This window comes from Mesoplodon bidens (genome assembly GCF_964165515.1).
Source record: "Mesoplodon bidens genome assembly, contig: HAP1_SCAFFOLD_206, whole genome shotgun sequence".
Lineage (NCBI taxonomy): Eukaryota > Metazoa > Chordata > Mammalia > Artiodactyla > Ziphiidae > Mesoplodon > Mesoplodon bidens.
In genome coordinates this window covers 354,910-377,745 of record NW_027672582.1, presented here as the reverse complement: position 1 = coordinate 377,745, position 22,836 = coordinate 354,910, and the positions used below count along the sequence as shown (strand labels likewise).

Here is a 22,836-nt window from a genome sequence, read left to right as displayed (position 1 = left end):
TTATTCAGCAGAAGTTTCCCTTTCCTCTGTGGCTGTCACTGCCTTGTCAGGGTTGGGTTCTGATCCCTAGTCGTTGGAGCAGAGGCCCTCAGGTCTGTTTCTTAGCTGTGTTTCTGATCTGCGGTGTGAGGTCGGGAGGACTGGAGCACCCCCACTGGGATAGAAGCCATTGAGTATTCCTCCTCTGGAGGTGTTCACCTGTGGGTATGCTCTGTTTTGTCTCCTTTCCGCCCATTGTGTAGGCTTACAAAGTACACTGCTGTTGGTACTGCTCTCAGTCCCACCTTAACCGTGGTTATGGCGGCAACTGGCCCTGGTGACTCAGGCATCATTTTCACCAGGCCACTGGCCCAGATCCACTGAGGTCAGGTCCCAGGACTGCAGTAATTATGTACCTGGACCCACTATGTGAGATACGGAGGCAGCTCAGACTCTGGCCTGGCCAAACCCCAGCATGTATGTGCCCACAAAACCCACAGCTGCTAAAGCCAGACCTGTCTCAGCTGCAGGAGCACTTGTCCATTGGGATGTTCCCAGGTGCTGAATTTAGGAAGCCATCAGAGGAAGTGTAATGCCATGATTTGCACAGCCATGAGGAGAGATTTCAGCTCTTCTTCCTTAGTTGCATGTTCCCTGGAACTCAGCTGTGGCTTCAGCCCCATCTCTGCATGTGGGCCACCCACTGGCGTCTGCTCCCAAGGCTGCTGGAGCACACGAGCTTGTCAGGCAGGAGGATGTAGAAGCGGCAATCAGGGCAGGCAGGCTGCCCAGGTGAGAGGGTGCTGGGTGGCTATGGGATGTACGAGCCTGTCAGGCAGGAGGGAGTCAAGGTGGCAAGCTGGGCAAATGGGCCACCCAAGCAGGAGAGTGCTGAGGTGATGATGGCTGGGGGCCCGTGAGCCACTCTGGCAGGAGCCCTTCCTAGTGCCTGTGGAGGCAGGGGCCAGTGCGTGAGGAGAGAGGCTGCAATGGGGGCCCCGCCCTTTGTGCATCACGCAGCAGTGGCACTTTGCTTCTCTGCTGGTCTGGGCTTCCTCCAGGAGCATTCCTTGTTGTGGAGCTCCTCACTCCTATCCCCTTGAGCTGTCTCCTCACAGCCAACATCATTCCCCTTCCTGGGTCTGCTCTTCAAACCCCACATTCCAACACTCAGCCCCCGTGTGCACCAGTGGTCCCCAGTGGCCGGGGCATGCAGAGCTGTGGCCAGACCACTTGTGTAGGCCTCACTCTCTCCTGCCTGCCACAGACTGGTTGCTGCACTGTTCTCTGAGCCACCAAATTTCTCCTTCTGCCCCAGCTTCTCTCCCCGCTGCTTCCCCAGATGCGGGGAACCTCTTCTCACCTTCAGCTCCGCTCCCCCACCCAGGGTCACAGGTCACGTCCCACTTCATCTGCTCTTCCTTTTCCCTTCTTCTTTCTTTCGTCCTACCTGCTTACGTGGGGATCTTTCTTGTCCTTTTAGGTGCCTGAGGTCCTCTGCTAGTGTTTATCAGGTGCTCTGGGAGAATTGTTCCATTTGTAGATGTATTCTTGATGCATTTGTGGGGAGATATGAACTCCACATCTTCCTACTCCTCCGTCTTCTTGACTGACTAATCAGCAGTTTGAGTTTTAAAAGGCCACTTTTTCCCCTTTTTTAACCTTGGTTTCAGGTTCTACCTAATTTAGCTAATTAGGCTCAGTCTCAGGTCATTGTGGTCTGTATTTACATTTCTGATTTGTACCGATTTGCGAGACAAAGACAGTTGCTTTTAATTCCCCAAAGAACTGGCCTGTCACCTAAATAATATTAAAAGATTGATTTGCCCAACTACGTTTTCTTTAACTTGCTTTTCTGTATCAGTGAGAAGATTTCCAACTAGACTGAAATTTCAGAATTCTATAGTCTAGAACTTTATGGTTTAATTGATCATACCTTCTAAACTTGCATAAGGCATTCAACAAAGACCCTCTTTCTGAGTGCACAGGTTAGACCCAGAGTAAAGTCTCCATTATTTATTTTTATTATCCCTTAAATATTAGCTGTCAGTTCTTACTTTATATTGTATAGGCTCAGGTAATCCCACTGGTTTCCTTTAGTATGTTTAATTAATATTTCCTTCATATGCCGTCTTATAATATCAGGCAGGGGAAGAATTCCCCAGTGAAACATGTCTATCCCACACAATATAATTAGGCAAAAGAGAGGTCATTATCTTACACAATGCCCATTAAACATACCAATTTTTATAAAGACTCTGGGGTCCCCAGAGAGTGGTTGAACCAAGGGACTCAGGCACTTTTGTCAATCTTTTAACTTGATTAATTGGTCTAACTTTTGCCCCAAGTAATTGTTGGTCAGGTATCTCAGTGTAATTTTACGTGTATAAAATTTACATGTAATAAAATATACGTACTTTAAACTGGGGTAAATAGAGCAGACTTGTTTGGGTCTGGCCCTTTAATGTTGATGACAAGTAGGAGATCCCTTTGGCCCATCCAATCTTAGGTAGTATTGTATCCAATCTTTGATTTATCTCATTAATGTCTGTTTTATTTATCCCACTTTAAAATAACCATCTAAAGATTTCTTATTCATTTAGGAGAAGTCCCTTTAAAATTTCCACCTTGTTGGGAAAAAGTTTTTAGGCTTTTCCTTCAGTTTTTTTCCCTGTTACTTAACCTAATTAACAATAATTATTCTAATGTTTTTATTAGCATCTGTAAGACCCATTTAGGGGAAGCAGAGACCACAAATAAGGTTTCCCAAACCAATTTTTTGGGTTTGTTTGAAACTAAAGGAGTTTTTAGGTTAACCATTATATGACTAATTTCCAGCATTTCCGCCCCCCCATAGGAACCAATGAAACAGCTGTTTATAATGAGAGCTCTCTAAAAATTTACCAATTTAGAAGTTTCTCCAATTTGAAGGATCCATCATCTGGCCATAAATGAGGTATACCTTAATAGTGACTCAAACCAATAAGACGCAAGAGGCTTCCCCACAAAAGAGTGTAAAGGATGCTGTCTAAATAAGATGCAGAAAGTTTACTCCCAAAAGTAGTTTAAGAAAGTAATGGTCTTTGTTGTACAGGCTGACACAATGAAGGTTAAGATGGCAAAAAGCCCCTGAGAGTCGTACAGTCAGACAAAAGACTGCTCAGAATCCCAGTCTATTTGACTGGCTGCCAAATGTACACCATATAAGTACTTTTGGATGGTAGTGACCAAGTTCTCAAAACACACACACACACACACACACACACACACACACACAGAAGAATATCAGAACACTTACATTTCAAAGACACAGGAAGAGAAATGCAAGTTTCCCCTAGAAAGCCTTTTGTTTTTTTGAAGTCAGAATTCTGAAAAGATGTTTTTATCGAGCCAGCTTTTTCTAACTTAACTGCATATGCAATAAAAGAGTCCTATCTTAGTCATTTTTAGGGCAAGATTTTCTTTAAGTCCCAAGTAAGTAAGCACTTGTAAATGTAAATTTTGTATGGACATAAACCTGGCCAGGATATCCGTTGGAGGCTGGAAATCTGTTGTTCCCTTTTCTTTTGTATTGAAAGCTAAGTTCCCCATTCTGAGTTCAATTTGTGAAGATCACTTTTATTTTGACAAACTCTATTAAAGTAGCCAATTCAAGGAAGACAGGTTAGTCTTCCACCTAATTACCCAGTCCAACTTTTACTCAGTGTCTTTCACCTGAGCAAAGTCTCCCCAGTCTTTCAGCTGAGGATAAACCACAGTGTCTACACTGAGCAAGATCTTCCCAGTGTCTTTTAAGTGAGGCTAACCCACTTGAGCAGAAGTCTTCCCAGTGTTTTTCTACTGAGGATAAGCTCTCAGTGTTTAAACTGAGTAAAAATCTTCCCAGTGTCTTTCACTGAGGATGACCCAAGTACTTCTTCTTGAAACCAAGTTTCAAGGATAACCTACTACTCAAGAGAAGAGTTGAACACCACTGAATAAAACTTAGGATCATCAACCAAAACTGGAGATCCAAGAACCAGGAGATACTCACCCAAATTCGCCTGGACTCTCTGAGAAAGCGGACAGGCCCAAGAAGCCTCTGCTGGTGCCAGGACTCTGGATCCTCATAGAGTTCAGGCAAAGAAGAAAAGTCTGCTCTGGGCCCCTTCATTGGTTGCCAAGACTGCTGACTGAAAACTATGCACAACCCAAAAGGAGAATTATGTTTTATTTGGCAGATTTTCTGAGGACTTAAGCCCAGAACACAGCCTGTCAGATCACTCTGAGGAACTGCTCAGAAGACCTAAGGGAGGAGTCAACCAAAACCAGGTAGTCAGAACATCAAAAGGTTACTATTAATTAAAGAAAACTAGACATCTCAAGTTAAGGACTGTAGCACTTTTCTATGTATGAGAAGATGAAAGAATCTGGGCTCCGTGAAATCATTCCTTTGATATGCACCTTAACTCTAGGATCAGTACCCTGTTTTTCTCCATCCCGAATCCCCTCAAGGTGCACAGTTGAGGGTTCCTGCTTTGACATCTGACTTGATGACTGCAACATCCTTTGTCTACTGATATGGCAGGGAACATTTTTCATCCACGGGTAAGAAATTGAGGAGAAAATTAACATAATTCAAGATATAAAACCATTACAATATTAAAAATTCCCAAATGTCAAACAAACATAAGTACCCTTGACCTGTAAAATGGAAGATGCCAAAGAAGGGAAAAAAAGAAACAATAAAGAAAATGTAGAAAATAAAGCATAAAATAAGATGGCAGAAATCAATAACAGTAGAACAATAATTAAAGAAATCAAGGTAAATGTTATCATAAGATTTTTAAATTTCCAAAAAAAAACCCCACCAAACAAAACATACTGAAAATAAAGTAATAGAGAAAATTTAGGGAGCAAATATGAATGCAAAGAAGACCTGTTAGGTAGTTAGTCAGACATTAGCAGCAAGGAGGTGACGGTGGTGAGAAAGACAAGCAGAAGAAATTGAGTCACACGCAGCCGTCTGGGGACTCTCCCTTGACTCCACCCAGAACGGGAGAGACTGTGGTCGGGTGGTGGGCAGCTTATCCTGATAAAGAGAGGCACAGTAACACAAGGGGACTTCTCCAGGCTGTGCATGCCCAGACCAGACAGGCGTATACCCTATAGTAAATCCAAACTCATTATACCATAATTACCATAAATTACATGTGGTTTTGCCCCTCCCCCCACCCAGTAGGCATTTCTTGGGGATTCAAGGATGAGAGCATGCGCAGCAGGAAACTTGTTACATAGCTCAGGACTGTCAATCAAATAATGATCCTTGTCACTCACCCCCGCCTCTCTGCAAAATGCTCCTTAAAAGCGCTCGTAAGGGGCTTCCCTGGTGGCGCAGTGGTTGAGAATCTGCCTGCTAATGCAGGGGACACGGGTTCGAGCCCTGGTCTGGGAGGATCCCACATGCCGCGGAGCAACTAGGCCCGTGAGCCACGACTACTGAGCCTGCGCGTCTGGAGCCTGTGCTCCGCAACAAGAGGCCGCGATAGTGAGAGGCCCGCGCACCGCGATGAAGAGTGGCCCCCGCTTGCCACAACTAGAGAAAGCCCTCACACAGAAATGAAGACGCAACACAGCAAAAATAAATTAATTAATTAATAAAAACTCCTACCCCCAACATCTTCTTTAAAAAAAAAAAAAAAGTGCTCGTAAGCCTTTATAGGAATGCTGCTTTCAATTTGCAGAAACAGTACACCCATCACCCCCCGCCATCCCGAGAGTGTACCTTTGCTTCGATATACTTTGCTTTGGGCTTGCTTCACTTCGCTGAAAGAGCCTGTTCTCAGAAACAGCCTGCTCTTTCTCTCTCCTTCTCTCTCTCCCTCTCTGAGAGTGTACCTATGCTTAAATCAACTTTGCTTTGTGCTTAAGCTTAACATGGTAGTTTGCGATCCTTTGCTTACTATCATGGAACCAAGATAGCTGGTCCAGGCCTTCCACTGACCTCCTCGGTTGAAGCTTTTTGTTACAAAGCATGTCCACATGGTGACAGACCTAAGTCTAAATTTTGATAAAAGGTTGAATTAAGGTGAGAATATCATATGGGAGGAAAAGACTGTAGGAAAAATAGTAGATGTAGGAGATATGTTTGTGAAAGTGCACATTCATGGCAATATAGCCAAATAACCTCACATGCCCACGTTCCCACTAAAACTGTATAAAATTATGACCAACAAGCAGAGAATACACATTATTTTAAAGCCCTCATGGGGCATTAAGACATATTTACCATGTGAATCCTTCAGTGAATCTTGTGTTACTGCTAAGGGATGTCATAAGGGGATTTTGTGTAAGACTCAAAGCTCCCTTTCTATATGGTTCAGGCTGGACTTGAAGCTTCAGGGGCCTGGGAGGATGGGGCAGGAAAGTCAAGGCACACTCAGAAAAGAGAATACATCCATAACACACTAGGAATATCTGAAGAGGCTGCTCAAGACCTGGCTCAGCCCCAAGGGTTGACCCCTAGTCCTACTCTTCACCCTACAGCCCTTTAGGGTCAGGACCTTGGCTCACCCTAACCCATTCCTAGCTTCCGGGTATAGAATGAGTGCACATGTCTGAATGTTAATGTTCTCTCAAAATTTACATGTTGAAATCCTACCTCTTAAAGATAGGAGGCGGGGCCGTGCAAAAGTGCTTATGAGCTTTCATGAATGGGATTAGTGCCTTATAAAAGAGACTCCAGAGATATCTCTAGCCTCCTCCCATCATATGAGGATACAGAGAGAAGGCTCCAGCTGTGAACCAGGAAGAGAGCTCTCACTACGAGGTGGCCATACTGGTGACTTGATCTTGGGCTTCCCAGCCTCCAGAACTGTGGTAATAAATGTCTGTTGTTTGTAATCTACCCAGTCTATGGTATATTGTTATAGCAGCCCTAATGGATTAAGACCACATATTTCAAAATTTATCTGGAGAGTGGGGACTGTCTTATCATTGCAAACTAAGAAGTTGGGTTGAGACAACATATGAAAGATTTTTTTTTAAGTAGAAAAGTATGGATTATTGGATTTGAAAGTACTAGATTGGCTAAGGAAAATGAGTACGTGTGTGTGTGCGTGTTTGCAGTGTGTCCCAAAAGTTTTTGTGCAGTTTAAAGATTTACTAACTCCAGAGTTATAAACACTACAAACTTACAAAAACATCATTTGAAGGTTTAACTGTTACCAGATGCAAGTCTGTGTGCCTGATGCACAGTGAGGCTAAATACTGAAACATCAGAGTTTGAAGCAGAGAAAGGTTTACACAGTGCCATGCAAGAAGACATGTGGCTCATGCCCAGGAAAAACCCCAAACTCCCTGAAGGCTTTCAGCAAAGCCTTTTTAAAGGCAAGGTGAGGGAGGGGCATGACTAATTGTTGCAAATATCTTGGTGTTGGATCCTTTGTTCTAGAGGCTGGCCAGATGGGTCAGATCCTGGTCAGGTCATGTGTTCCTGTAAACCTCCAAGAAAACAATTATTATTCTCTGTTCTGCAACTTTTTATCTCCATGAATGGGCTCTTAAAAGTCAGAGCCTTAGAAATAGTCTATCCTGTATATTTCAGGCTCTAGGCAACATTGTTTTACAAAAAGTGCAGAGCCAGCCTGGATCACAGGGATGGACAGAGTTAGCTCAGGCAACAAAGCATAAAGATTAAAGTAAAAAACATCTCATGTGGAGGCAGATTTGTTCTTCCCTATTACATAGTTATTTATAATTCTTTCATACTTATGAATTTTGAAAAATAAATTATTTTAATTTTTGTGTGTAGTTCCCTCTGATAGAAAATGAGGCAAAACATACACTATTCAAAATTCACAAAACTAAATAAGTGTAAAAGAAATTCAAGTTCTATCCCTGGGTTTACACAAGACACAAACATGATGCGGGAAAGTTGGAGCTGAGGACAAAGGAAATCCTGAGTAAAAATGTCTGTGAAACAGCCAGTCTTCCAGGGTCAGCTTAAGATGTTCAAGAGTTATCAAGTTGGTGGGCCTCAAGTAAAGGTCTCTAATGGATGAAGGAACCAGGTTCCAGATGGAATGAAGAGAAAATTGGCTAAGGTCTCTCTGACAGGATGAGAGTAGTTGGAAGGAGGGATCTGGAAGCCCCAGGATGGTGCAGGTGTCTGTGGGTCTGGATGGGAAGGAGGGGCAGTGATTCAGCCTATTTCTCGTATTGCCCCTCCCCCACACTCAGGAGCCCTTTGTGACAAGGCCACAGCTCTGTGATGCAGGCCTGGGGTTCTGCCATCAAGTGAACTCCCAGTGCTCTGTTGCCTGAGGGCAGCAATGCAGTTCAGAAGATGGAGAATCTCTTTTCTTTGAAAGACATTGTTGCTATCTGGCTGAGATCCAGCCCAACTTCCTGGGTGATTGATATCATCCTTGGGTTCCTGTGTGGACTGGGGCTCTTCCTAATGTTACTCCACTGCTTCCAGAGTAATCTATTCTTAGCACCACCTAGGAAACATAGAAACATCAGGAAGGTAAGAAACCTTTGGCTTAATCCCAGCAGAGATTCTCTCTTTTTTTCTTATTCTTATTTCCACTTTTCTAAACCACGTAGAGAGACTCCTGAGATGGGAACTCTCAGAAAAGTATAGAACATCATCCTTCTAGGGAAAAGCCAGGCCAGAGAGGGGTTAGAGTGGGCATGAGGATTTCTAGCCTAAGATCTTAGACCAGGAGTTCAGGTATGGTAGAGGGCTCCAGGGCAAGTCCCAAATGCAGTGACTAATGGTTAAGGACTGGATTACGAAGAGTTCAATCTCTGCAGGAAGGCTGACCCCTGAGCCCTGGTTCACCAGCCACCTTCCCACAGCGGGTGTCTCAAGTGAGACCTTCCTCTGTGTTGGGGCTGAGCCCCTGAGAGCCTGAGAGAAGAGGCTGGACTAGAGGTCTGGCCTTGGGAAGCAGAATCCTATCTGACAAAGCTCACGTGGGCATTTAGGTCTGAGAATGTGTGTGTTTCTTGATCAGAGGAACAGTGACAGAAGAAATCTATGGTGATTAAAACTTAAAAAATCCTTCTTGGGCTTCCCTGGTGGTGCAGTGGTTGAGAGTCCCCCTGCCAATGCAGGGGACGCAGGTTCGTGTCCCGGTCCGCGATGATCCCACGTGCCATGGAGTGGCTGGGCCTGTGAGCCATGGCCGCTGGGCCTGTGTGTCCGGAGCCTGTGCTCCGCAATGGGAGAGACCACAACAGTGAGAGGCCCGAATACTCCCCTGCCCAAAAAAAAAAAAAAAAAAAAAAAAAACCTTCTTTGCACTCCTCAAAGAAGAAAAACTGAAAAGATTGTTATCCACTTTAAAAATAAGTAAAAGGGGAAAAAACCCCACAGAGTTTTAGTTAAATGTAGAAAGTCATGTTGTTCATGAACACAGCTTGCCTAGATAGAGGACAGTGAGAGTTGGGTGTTAGCCCCTCACTTTTTCTTATCTCTCAGCATCAAGTAAAGCTGAAGGGGAGGAGCAGGAGTAGGAAGAAAAGTGGATCTTTGAAAGGTAAGCCTTTGCCATTCAGCCCTGTGTGACCCGAGAGTTAGCTTCCATCTCTCCTAGTCCTGAGGCCCCAGCTTCACGGTCTCTGAGAATGCCAGTGGCAGAGCTTATTCCTCAGGAAACAGAGCCTGAGCCTAATTAACAGAGCCTAATGAACGTGGAAGCACTTTGCAAAGGACAAACCCTTTTCAAGTGAGACTTACCATCACTGTCAGGGACATGTGGCCTTGGACACTGATACTTGGGCTCCAGAGTCTAATCCTCCAAAGATTTCCCTTAAAGGGCCATTGCACTCAGCCTCCTGAAAGGCTCTTAGGCCTCTGCCTTCACCACCATGACCCAGTCTCCTGATTTCCAGCTTTCAGAGATTGCCTGGAAGAACTGGAGGGGACTCACGACCTGGTTTCACTTCTGCAAAGGTAAAGAATCTTTCCCCTTCTCTCCTGGGTCGTCCTTCCTCCCCGAGCCTCTAATGTGACCCCAGCCCTGGAAGGGGGAGCCATGGGAGGGCGTGGCTAAAGCCCTAGGGTGAAGGAGAGCAGGGGCATTATGAAGTCAGTGTGGGGGCAGAGGAGGGTTCTTGGGCTGCAGGTGCCCACCCCTGCCTGTCCTGTCCAGCCATCCTGGCCCCATCTGCTCTCCTACAGCTGCCTGGGGAGGCTTCCTGGCAAGGGCAACTTTCATCAGCTCTCATGTCCAGACCCTCCTGGTGAGACGTGCAAAGCAGTGCCTGCTGGAGCCTGTGGAAGATACTGCTTGAAGGGTTGGGAACCCTGCATGAACACCTCCTGTAGGGTTTCCTTCCCTGATCCAGACACTCGAGAGGTACTGGAAGCACATATTAAAAGGTTTTGGGTAAAGCACAGGTGGACCCGACCCCTCAAGGTCCTCAAGCCCATAAATCTCTTTAAGTCGAAAAAGTTCCAACCCTCCACCATTCTACAGTTTGCCACTTCCCCTTCAGCCACCTGTGTATCTGGGTCCCACTCAAAAGTCAAGTGTGCTGAGTTCCTGGAGAAACCTCCTCAGGCTCATTCAAGAGAGAAGGTGATAACAGAAGAGTCAGTTCCTACCGTGAAGAGGCCTCTCCTTGCCCCCTCAGCTGTGTGTAAGGAAATCCAGAGTGCCCTGGGAGCGATTCCATCTGCTGACTACCATGGGCCCTCAAAGGCTTCTCTGACTGGACAGGAGGACAGGCCACCTTCTCAGTCCCTCACACTCAGCCTTGTGGGCAGAACCTGGAAGAGTGAGAGTGTGGAAGGGGTCAAGAGGGACAGCCTAGAGCCAGGTCCAAGTTCAGCAATGGTCAGGAATGAGCCAAGAGAGGAGAGTGGTGGTCAGGCCTCACGAGACCCCTGCCATAGGGTAACAGTGATGGAGGTGAACTTCGGATCCCCATCTTTGAGAGGTGAAGAGGCCAGGGAGGCTGTGGAGGCCAAGGAGTCTCCTGCTCTTCAACCACAGTCTAGTGTTATCTTGGAAACCAAAGTGTTGACAAAATCCCAAACCACAAATGTACATATGAGGAGTTTAGAGGTGCCAGGGGCCAGTAGAAGTTTCCTACTACCTAGACTGTCTGTTTTCCAACATCCAGGTGAGCCATGCCTTAACATGGAGGTTGCTAGTGAGTTTAACTCCAAAGTAAAGGTACAGTCAGACAACCAGCTTCAGGACTTTCCCAAACACAGGTTCCTTGCTGCAGACAACTTGGCTTCTCAGGTGCCTCAGTGCCATCCCCAGAGAGTCCCCACCAGAGACAGGTTAGCTTCCCAGGAGCCAAGTGGCCTTATGGAAGCCCAAAGGAGCCACCTAGGGCAGCAGGAGCCCAAAACTTCAAAACTCCAAGACTCATGGAAGAGCCAGAGCAAGATGATTGCCCCTACTTACAAAAGAGAGGACTGTAGGAGGCATAAACCAGGAGAGCATGAAGAAAGGTTTAAAGAATTAGGGACCTCTCAAGCTGGAAGTATGAGCCGCCCTGCCCAGGTCAGGGGAATAACAGACTCTATTGGGAGCAGATGTCTCCAGCTCATGCCAGAGAAGAAACATAACCCTACAGAAAGCCTCTTCAGAAAAAGGATGAGGCTATTTTTAAAGTGGATTTTCCCCAAGAAAAAAGTCAATGGTCGAGATGCTCTGCAAAAAAAAAAAAAGCCCATATCAGCCACTGCCCAGAGTCACGGATCAGTCAAAAGCAGATCAATCTTGAAGAGTGAGACTGCTGAGGGTCAGGCACGCATGAGAGCTGTTGGACAGATCCCAGAAGAAAAAAGAGCAATTCACCATGGACTTCATGCCACAAAGTTAAATGAACACAAACTGGAATTCCAAGTCCCAGTATGTGGGTGCTTCTGCTACCATAGGCTTACCTCCTACCCAGAGCAAGGGAGAATGATGGGTTCTACAGCCTGTGGTCATAAAGCCACCTCCAAGGGCCAGAGTTGTTCTATCAGGGAAAGGGAAGTCAGACACCAACATAGTTTGAAAAGTGTAAGGTTCGACGATGAGCAGCTGGGCCTAAGGTGCCTCCCATCCTTGCCCCCCAAGAAGAGTTTGTTTCCAGTTAGTACCTGCCAGTATGGGCCAAAGATTCCAGGTGCCCCAGCCCGCCATCAACACTGTCCAAGGCATTGTCATCTTTGGGGAGGTGTCTTGCCTGGTCGACAGTAAAATCCTTCTTTAGTCTTCCCTTTAGTAGGAAAACGTATCTCCAAGTAAAAATTCAGTCCATGTAGAGAAAATGATTTTCTCATTAGCACATCCAAGATATTTAATGTTCCCCAATACATATATATATATATATATACATTTTTTTTTTCTAATAAAAACATAGTGTAATGGCTGCTGTCTGTGCTGTGCACTTTGTCTTCTAGAAGGGAGGGGCATGGAGGGAGGTGGACAGTAGCATCACAAGCTTGCTCCTTGTCTCGTGTCCCTTCATTGCACCTTATGATACTGTCATTACACAAACCAAAATTACTCTAACAATGAGATGGGAAAAACCTATGAAACCCACACCCAAGGACCTGGTTCAACCAGTCTTTCTCCTTCTTCTATGCTACTTTGAACTTTATGCAACTGTAGTGGATAGGTTTACACGATAGGGCCGGACATTGCAATTCAGGCTCCAGGAAGTGTCAGAGCCAAGTGGATGGAAGTTTGGGGGGAATAGAGTATGGGCTCTGAGTTCAGAAACAGGAGAAATCTTGCCCCTGGATCTCTTGGTAGGGAATATCCAACATCTGCTCTTAAGAGTTCCTTCTCTCTCTGCTGAAGGCTGGGATTGAGATATGCCCTATGAACCCCTTTTAGCTTAGGCATAATAAAATGTACAGCATCACCCTCCCCCACCTCTGTTTTTCCTAGACTTTAGAGCAGCAACAAGGATGGCATTTCCAGCTCTGTGTGTGTAGGTGGGGGGAGTATCAGGGAGGCTGCTGAGGGCTGTGTTGAGTCCAGTCCCATATAAATGAATGGCTATGTTCATGGGTCACCTACCTTCCACTCTATGTTAACCCCAGAGAAGGAGTTTTGGATGAATGGAATAGGGGTGTGACTGTGGGTAGTAACTATCTGATGGTCAAACACTGTGAATTTAGGGTGGGATGTAGGTGTAGAAAAATCCCTGGATCGAAGGAAGGAGGCAAAGTGGTACCAGATTCCCATAAATGTGCAGTTGTGAAAGAGCAGCCCCCTGACATACAACCACCATCTAAAGGCCTAAAGGGGAGGAAAAGTTAAGGGTCCAGTAGCTCATCATGGCCCCACCCCAGGGTCTCTACCCTATTCCAACTCTAAGATCACAGACCTAGAGAAACCACCTTTAGGTCAAAACAGAAGGTCAAACTTATAGAAGTAAAGCAAATCAGGGAAGGTTAATCTCTTAACACTATATTTAATAAGCTTACACATCCTCACCTCTTGACTTTTAGGAAGGATAAGTTAACAATAGGTGTAAAAGCCAGGACTAGGGAACTTGGGATGTGACTCCTAGTCTGGTGACCTTCACATAAACACATGGCCCAAGGACTGCTCCAGGGGAGAGGTGGGGACTGGCCTGTGATTGTGTAGTAAGCCTTGCCTGTCTCCCAGTCCTTGATCACCCCAGAGCCTGGCAGGTGAAGAAGCAATCAGACAGGATTTGTGGTGGTGTGGAGGTGACCTGTGCAAAGTGGATGGGGCAGGGTGCAATCCAGGGGTGTTCCACTGATCTGCTTCTGGCACAGCTTTTCTTGTCTCCTGACCCCCATCCATATGGAAAAGCAGGGAGACGAGGAAGAATTTCTCTAGAGTGATTTGGTGCTTCCTGCCATGTGCAAGGCTCATGGTGGACACAGCTCCAGGTGGTGTCTTTCTCATTGTGGAGATTTCTGTTCTAGCTGATGCCCCTGATCCAGATGACAACAGAAATGGACCCCATCCCCCATCCCTGTCAGGCCCCTCAACACGTGGAATTGCTGTGACCTGGGGTGGAGGGGGCAGAGTGAGCACAGGACTGCTCACACCCCTGGTTTCTCCCTGGAGCCAGGCCCTACCTCTGGGCCCCAATTCCCAAGGCAGCCTCCAGAATAGGCAGAGCAGTGAGAGTGGAGCCAGGACTTGTGGGAGGGGTCGGTACCCAGAGGAAAGAGATGACAGGGCTGGGACCTGAGACTGGCTGCTGCTGGGTGCTCTCAGGGGCACCCAGAAGTGAGTTCTGGGAATATGGGGAAGCTGGACTTGGACCCCTCTGGCTCCTGCTGGGAAGGTGCCACAGACAGGTGATGCTGATGGAACAGCAAGAAAACAGAAAGAAGCAAGTCCCTTTGCCCTTCTCTTGCTGCTCCGTCTTCCATAAGGTACAGTAAGACAAGAAATTGAGAGACCAAAAGAAAAAAAGAAATGGAGAGACCCAGAGACAATACACAAAGACTTCACAGACACACCTCCCAAGAGAGACTTCTCACGCAAACACCTTTCTCAGAGATCACATACTGACACCTCACACAGGGACCTCATGTTGCTTCACAGACCCTCAGACAGAAACCTAGCCCAGATTTAACAGATTTCCCAGAGATACCTTCCAAAGGGACCGCATACAGAGACTTCACACAGAGATCTCACCCAGAGACAACACACAGAGACTTGGCACAAAGACCTCACAGAGACCTCACATCTATTCTTCAGTATCCATTGACAAGTCTTTCTTAGTGAATATGAAACCACTTAGCAAACTGGCAGCATGATAAAGATATTATCAGTTGTGCCCCTCTGAGATCCACCAGACACTCACTGTCAGCATTACTCTAAATGGGGAAATGTTTGAGAAGTTTTGTTCTTTTGTAATGTCACTTCCTCTGAACAAAGGAATTATACATTCCAAATGTAGATTTTCAAATTTCATTCTTAGGTGTTCATTAGCTTGAAAATCACATATTACATTATTTTATTTTTATTTATTTTAGAAGAATGAAGAAAATAATGTTTATTTCTTAGAAATGCATGTAGTACTCTATTTTTTTATTTTAAAAGATTTTTAGTGGAGTATAGTTGAGTTACAAATTTGTGTAAGTTTCAGGTGTACAGCAAAGAGAGCCAGTTATACATATACATATGTCCACTTTTTTAAAAGATTCTTTCCCCATAGAGGCCATTACAGAGTATTGAGTAGAGCTCCCCGTGCTATACAGTAGGTTATTATTATCTATTTTGTATATAGTCGTGTGTATATGTCAATCCCAATCTCCCAATTTATCCTTCCCCCCTTATCTCCTGGTAACCATAAGTTTTCATTTGTACCCTTTTTTTAGGAGAATCACAAATGTTAAGCACAACTAAAACACTGTCAGTCTCCAGTGAGAGAAAATATTTGTCCAGTTTTAGTTATCATCCAGTCAAATGGTATCTGGCACATTTTTTACTTTATTGAGGACAAAGCTTAAACTTGAGATGGCTTACTTGTTTCCTTTGGGAACATAAGAAAAAACTGCAACAAAGGTACTCTAGGAATGAAATAAACCAAGAAAGAAGCATCCGGACTCACATTCACTTCCCAGAGGGCTGTGTAACTAGCACATTATTTTGCACATAATAGCTTGCATTAGGTTTGTGAGGTTTGCTTTATTTTTTAACAGGCCAATAATCATGTGAGGATTTTTCACAAGTCAAATTTCTGCTTTTAAATTTTACATTCTGGCAAAATTATGCTTCTGAATATTATTTTATTTCTTAAAATGTGGTAATGCCCTAAAATGATATTACACAATCATAACGTTCAGCTAACATACTTAAAAAGATGGGCTATTAAGGATTCATTCTTAAATAATTCTATGAAATGCACATTTTCTAAGACATGCAGTTAGGATCCATTTTATATTCATTATAGGGTTAACACATTGCTTAAAAAATTTTTGAAAGATTATAAAATATATGACTTAGCCTATGCTTGACATTCTACATGTTACCTCATAAAATTACTGAGGTAAGGATATCTTAATATCTGAATTGAAGGTAGTGTACATTTAATCTACATTTGGCTTATAACAATGAATAATGAAAGGCTTTCATTTATTATATATCTCACACTTTCCAAAGGGTACACTTCGAAAAGACTACTGATTTCTCACTGCTAATAAGCAACCTATTGCCCTTGCCTTGGTAAAATCTATCTTAATGACAGCTGGTTGTCTCCCAGATTATCCATTGGTATTACAGCGTCACGGTCTTTTAAGAGGAACAGGGCTGACACGAGGACTCTTTGGGCTTATTTCTACAAGAAATTTAGTTTTTCTATTCTCCTAATTAAACAATGTACAATTATTAATTTTTCCCTTTACTCCTTTATGTCGTTGAATCAGAAAGCAATGGACTCTGGTCCCGTATGTCATCTAAGACTCTATCAGATCACTTTTGTTTCAATAGTGCAGCTTACTCAGGTAAGTTTACTGATCAGAACCAAATGGGATCAATTAGGAAAAAGTTCATACAGGAAAGTATCCTTTTCAAAGTTGACTATTTTAACACAGTTAAATAAGCGATTATTTTTTAATCCTTTGAGTTAAAATTGTTCAGGGTGGCCAAGAAAGTCTGGAAACATGAAAAATGTCCATAAAAGCACTTTAGTACTATAATACGTTGAATGTGTTGCTCCTCATTATTAATTCACAGTTCATTAAGCTGGGCAAAATTACAATGAACAATGTGCATTAAAGCAAAATTCCCATCAACCATTTTCCATCTGTCATACATTGTGTCAGATGATTTGTGTGTCTAATTTTCATGGAAAAACTTGTACCTTTACTCCAGAATAAGAAATCAAGGGGGATCAATCTATTAAAAAGATATTAATATTCCCAGACTCTGTGACCTTCCGTATTTTCTTTTTAAGAAGATTCACCTAGTGCAGATCTTATAAATATTTTTACCATTTAATATGCCCAGACAAAATGGATACAAAAATTAGATAAAAGAGAAAACAACAAAAACAGATCCCCTTTGTTTTCAAAACATTTGATGTTTACATCAAAATATTTTGTTGAAAATGAAGTGATTTTTAATCTATAGTTAAAAGACACTACAATGATATTTAGAACATATTACAGATCTGGATTTTTACAAATAGATTTTTATTTAAAACAGGTCTCACACTGATATCAAGAAACCAGGCACTCTAGAACAAAATGTGGAGAGATGGCAATTATGCGATGACTTCTTAATACTCCAAGGGAAAAAGATTGTTTCCAAAGTAGTCCATCTACAATATTAACCCTTAAGATCTACTCCCCTTGATAGGTTTCAATATTATTTTCTGTTTTATACACATTTACTTTATAATTAACTCCTACAGGAGGACATTTCTGGAAATGTTCCCAGATATCTACAGCCACACTTTCTGTCATGATCACACCATGGAAAAAGTAGGGAACATCCAGATCCTGATGATCCAGGGGTTTCATAATTACCCCTTTGAGGTCAGTCAGAATCATAATCATTCCCAGAACAGGGTCGGTCTTTACATTTGTGCCCCTAGACATGCAGATTGTAACACTACCCACCCAAAGGCAAGTTGTCTTCCTTACTCAGGTTTGCAGGGGCACCACTCACTGTGGTAGCTAGAAAAGTCCGTTGCCCCCAGCCCGGACCTGAATTCTCTACTCTCCACAGACACATCGTACTACAGATATACCAGTGGTGCTGATGAAACTTCCAGAAAGCTATAAAATAATGCATGCCAGGCACGGTAGATGAGGATTTAGAAAATGCTAACATCTTCTCTAGGAAATAAAGGTGACATACCTATGTGGCTTTAAGCATTTTTGTGCATTAGCTGGCGCCCTGGATCTGGGAAAAAGCATCTGATTTTAAAGTTTCTCAGCCTCATTCTCTGCAATGAAATCTGAAGCTCTTCCTTCCTTCTCTGAGTCCAGAAGCTGGAATTAATACAGTCTGCTCTCTGTGATTTGTCTCTACCATTTGTTTCCAGTGACCACTTCAACTCAGATATCTCTCAATTCAGGGATCACTCCTAAACTTCAGGACGAAGGTCACTGCCCTTTTTATTCCCACCACAATTTTATGCTAGTAACCCTTTACAGTGTCAATAAATTTATTTTGTAGAATGTGCCCCCTGGACTCCACCAGCTAAATCTGTTTTGTGGGGAAATCATTTGTTACTTAGCTAAACAAATTTTATAAAATCATATTTCATAAAATTGTATTTTATAAAATGTTACTTTCTTATTTTATAAAATTGGTAAATCCAGGGATTTAGGCTTAATTCTTATTTTTAAAAATGTTGGTACTCATTTTGCCAATTTTTCTCTTTTTACATGTATCAGAAAATATGTTAAGAACTCAACTGTGAAGATACCACTATTTTTATTTTTTCTCACTTTTTGTACTTAACTTTTATAACAAACCTTTATTATTGCACAGGAAACAAGAAAGTTTGTTACTTGGAAAACATCAGTCCTAAGAACGTACTAAGTTAAACCTTAGCATGTTAGATCTGCGAGTAGCCTTGTCTTTTTTTTTTTTTTTTTTTTTTTTGGTACGCTGGCCTCTCACTGTTGTGGCCTCTCCCGTTGCAGAGCACAGGCTCCGGACACGCCAGCTCAGCGGTCATGGCTCACGGGTCCAGCCGCTCCACGGCATGTGGGATCTTCCCGGACCGGGGCACGAACCCGTGTCCCCTGCATCGGCAGGCAGACTCTCAACCACTGCGACACAAGGGAAGCCCAACCTTGTCTTTTTTTTAATGATGCTTTTTTCTGAATTGGTTAAAAAAAAAAAAAAAGCCTTAAGGCTTAGGAACAGAAGCAAATTGAGAATTAAAATCCAAATCATTCAAATGAAGTTTGTCAGAACAGTTTGTGTGTGGAGAGGACAGCTTCTGGGCACTTCAGAGAAACCAGCAGGACAGAATTGAGAATAGCCAACACCTTACAGGGCTTCTCACAGAAATGCTTTAATGCAAAGAGGTGACTAGATTTCACAGGGAGACCAGGGAGAGGATGCAGAGATAATTAAATCACATTCAAGCACCTGTTTACCTGGGAGGTAAGTTCCTTCATATTGTGGTCAGATGCTGTTTAGGGGGACACTGGTGCAAGGGAGGTGTTGGGAGGATGAACTCTTTTCTGAGTGATTTTGCAAGTGTGAAAATTCATCCAACAGAGATGCTAGAAAAATTTGCTCCTAGTAGCGAGTGTCCAACATGATATTTTGGGACAAAAATGTGTATTTGGAAGAATTTTTCACAAAAGAACAGTGATGGGAGGAAAAGATTCATATGGGCCTGGCTAGTAATATTCTTCCTTCACAATTTTCTTGTGGGTTCCTGAGGCCTGTTGTGACTGCTTGGAGACCTGGTCCCCAAGCAATGGCCCTCTTTGTCATACTCAGGGTAATCCAGGAAGTTGCTTGTCTGAAGCAGAAAAGGTTCTCCCTTCCACTCATGTCCTCTTGCTGATCAGATGAACACATGGCATCATCTACAGCTGAGAGGTGTTTGTTAACTTCCTTTGTTTCATAGGGCACAACTCATATATACTCTACAGTAATGTTTATCACTGTCTTTTATAATCTCAAGGTAAGAAGTAATCAGTGTTAAAATCATTCTACTGGAATAACAAAGCACATGATTTTTTTTTCCCTAATAGTGATTGTATTTGTTTGCTAGGGCTTCCATAACAAAATACCGCACTGGCTACTAGGTGGCTTAAACAACAAAAACATATTTTCTCATAGCTCTAGAGGCTAGAAGTCCAAGATCAAAGTATCAAGTTTAGTTTCTTTGAGGTCTCTCTCCTTTGATGGCTACCTTCTCGCTGTGTCCTCACATGGTTGCCCCTCAGTCTGTGCATGTCTGTGTTCTAATATTCCCTCCTTATAAAGATACAAGTCATATTGGATTAGAGTCCATCCATATGATCATTTTACCTTAATTTTCTCTTCCAAAGCAGTATTTCCAAGTAGAAGTTAAGCTTACTGTACAAGCAATCAGGTATTTAAAAAGAGGCATTGCTATGGAGACAAAAAAACAATGGTTAATAATTGAGGCAAATTTCATATCAGTTTTTGAGTTCTGAGGGTAGACAGTTGAGAAGATCTCTAAATGTCAGGGTTAAAGCATCTTTTGTAGTTTGAATGTCCATCAGATGTTCAGGTAAGCTTTCTGAGTGGTCCATATAGCAACAGGAACGAAGAAGACTGTCTAAACATGAGCTGCTGTGGAGATTTCTCTGAAGTTTATATTAAGATATCTACCTTCAGTATGCAGGACTTCAGAAAAAAAGGCAGTTTTAGTTTCAATGGTTCCAAGTCAAAAGGGTGGGAGAAAATTTAGAAACACTAGTTTGGAGAGTTGTAGTCAGGTAGTGGAGGAAACTAGAAAAATTCAGGATACAGTCCAGTTTTCAGGTAATTAACAAAACTTCAAGGAAAATTAATAGCACTAGAATCTAATATCCACAATACGTATTTTGGTTTCTATTGAAAGATAATTTTTCTCTCTAAAATCACCCTCATTTCTATCAAAGATAGCCAAATTAAGACAAATTTGTTTGCAAAATAAGTCTAGATTCAATACACTTGGTCTTATTTATATAAGTATAGCAAGGAACATGACTGACCATATAGGCTTGTTTTTTATTTTTATTTTTTGCTTTTATTAAGAGAATTTATTGCCTGTCTCTCCTCCCAATAGCTCAAACATGAAGAAGCAACATCAGAGGAAGACAGACAGAAAATGGCTCTTTGAGTTTGTCCTTCTTGGCATTGGTGAAGGAAGAGGCAGCTTTCTCAAAGTTTTTATCTGCTTAATTGGATGTAGTGGAGAAAGGGAACAAGGAAAGTCAGAGGATAAGTGAACAGGCTCTGCACCTACCAAGGATGTGTTATCCTCCTAATCGTCCCAGTAGGAATATTCCATTCATGTTCTTTGATCTGATCCTTGCATTGGAAGACACTTCTTTTTTTAATCTCTTTTTTTAATTTAATTTTTATTTTATATTGAAGTATAGTTGATTTACAATGTTGAATTAGTTTCAGGTGTACAGCAAAATGATTCAGTTATACATATACATATATCCATTCATTTTCAGATTCTTTTGCCATATAGGTTATTACAGAATAGTGAGTAGAGTTCCCTTTGCTATACAGTAGGGTCTTGTTGATTATCTATTTTATATATAGTAGTGTGTATATGTGAATCCAAACTCCTAATTTATCCTTCCCCATACATTTTCCCTTTAGTAACCATAAGTTTGTATTTTAAGTCTGTGAGTTTGTTTCTCTTTTGTAATTAAGTTCATTTGTATCATTTTTTCAGATTCCACAGATAAGTGATATCATATGATATTTGTCTTTCTCTGAGTTACTTCACTTAGTATGATAATCTCTACGTCAATTCATGTTACTGCAAATGGCATTACTTCACTCATTTTTATGGCTGAGTAATATTCCATTGTATATATGTACCACATCTTCTTTATCCATCCATCTGTCAATGGACATTTAAATTGCTTTCATATCCTGGTTATTGTGAATAGTGCTGCACTGAACACTGGGGTGCATGTATCTTTTGGAAGTATAATTTTCTCCAGATACATGCCTAAGAGTAGGATTGCTGGATCATATGGTACTTCTATTTTTAGTTTTTTAAGGAATCCCATAATATTCTCCATAGTGGTTGCACCAATTTACATTCCCACCAACAGTGTAGGAGGACTCCTTTTCTCCACACCCTCTCCAACATTTTTGTAGTCTACACTTTGTAGACTTTTTGATGATGGTTACTCTGACTGGTGTGAGGTGATACCTCATTGTAGTTTTGATTTGCATGTCTCTAATAATTAGCGATGTTGAGCAGATTTTCATGTGCTTTTTGCCCATCAGTATGTCTTCTTTGGAGAAATGTCTATTTAGATCTTCTGTCCATTTTTTTGATTGGGTTGTTTGCTTTTTTGATATTGAGCTGCATGAGCTATTTGTATACTTTGGAGATTATTCCATTGTCAGTCTCATCATTTGCAAGTATTTTCTCCCATTCTGTAGGTTGTCTTTTTGTTTTGTTTATGGTTTCCTTTGCTGTGCAAAAGCTTTGAAGTTTGATTAGGTCCCATTGGTTTATTTTAGTTTTTGTTTTCTTTCCTCTAGGAGGTGGATCCAAAAAGATATTGCTGCTGTGAAAGAGTGTTCTGCCTGGATTTTCCTCTAAGAGTTTTATAATATCCAGTCTTACATTTAGGTCTTTAATGCATTTTGAGTTTATTTTTGTCTGTGATGTTAGAAAATTGTTCTAATTTCATTTTTTTACATGTAGCTGTCCAGTTTTCCCAGCACCACTTATGGAAGAGACTGTCTTTTCTCCATTGTATATTCCTGCCTCCTTTGTCATAGATTAATTGACCATAGTTGTGTGGGTTTATTTCTGGGCTTTCTATTGTGTTCCATTGATCTATATTTCTGTTTTTGTGCAAGTACCATACTGATTACTGTAGCTTTGTAATATAGTCTGAAGACAGTGAGCCTGATTCCTCCAGCTCCATTTTGCTTTCATAGTATGCTTTGGCTATTTGGGGGTTTGTGTTTCTATACACATTTTAAAATTTTCTGTTCTAGTTCTGTGAAAAATGCCATTGGTGGGGGCTTCCCTGGTGGTCCGGTGGTTGGGAATTCACCTTCCAATGAGGAGGATGCAGGTTCGATCCCTGGTCAGGGAGTTGGGATCCCACATGCCATGCAACCAAAAAAACACACAAAAAAACAAAAACCGAAACATAAAACAGAAGCAATATTGTAACAAATTCAATAAAGACTTTAAAAATGGTCCACATGAAAAAAATCTAAAAAA

The 22,836-nt window shown here is 42.4% G+C and overlaps 1 long non-coding RNA gene across 1 annotated transcript; it reads left to right on the top strand.

Moving 5' to 3' along the window:
- The first annotated feature begins 8,187 nt into the window (after positions 1–8,187).
- Positions 8,188–10,478, top strand: LOC308609964. Its single transcript, XR_014014380.1, has 3 exons — positions 8,188–9,506; positions 9,862–9,922; positions 10,151–10,478. It is a non-coding gene; the product is annotated as an uncharacterized lncRNA (long non-coding RNA).
- Positions 10,479–22,836: the final 12,358 nt, after the last annotated feature.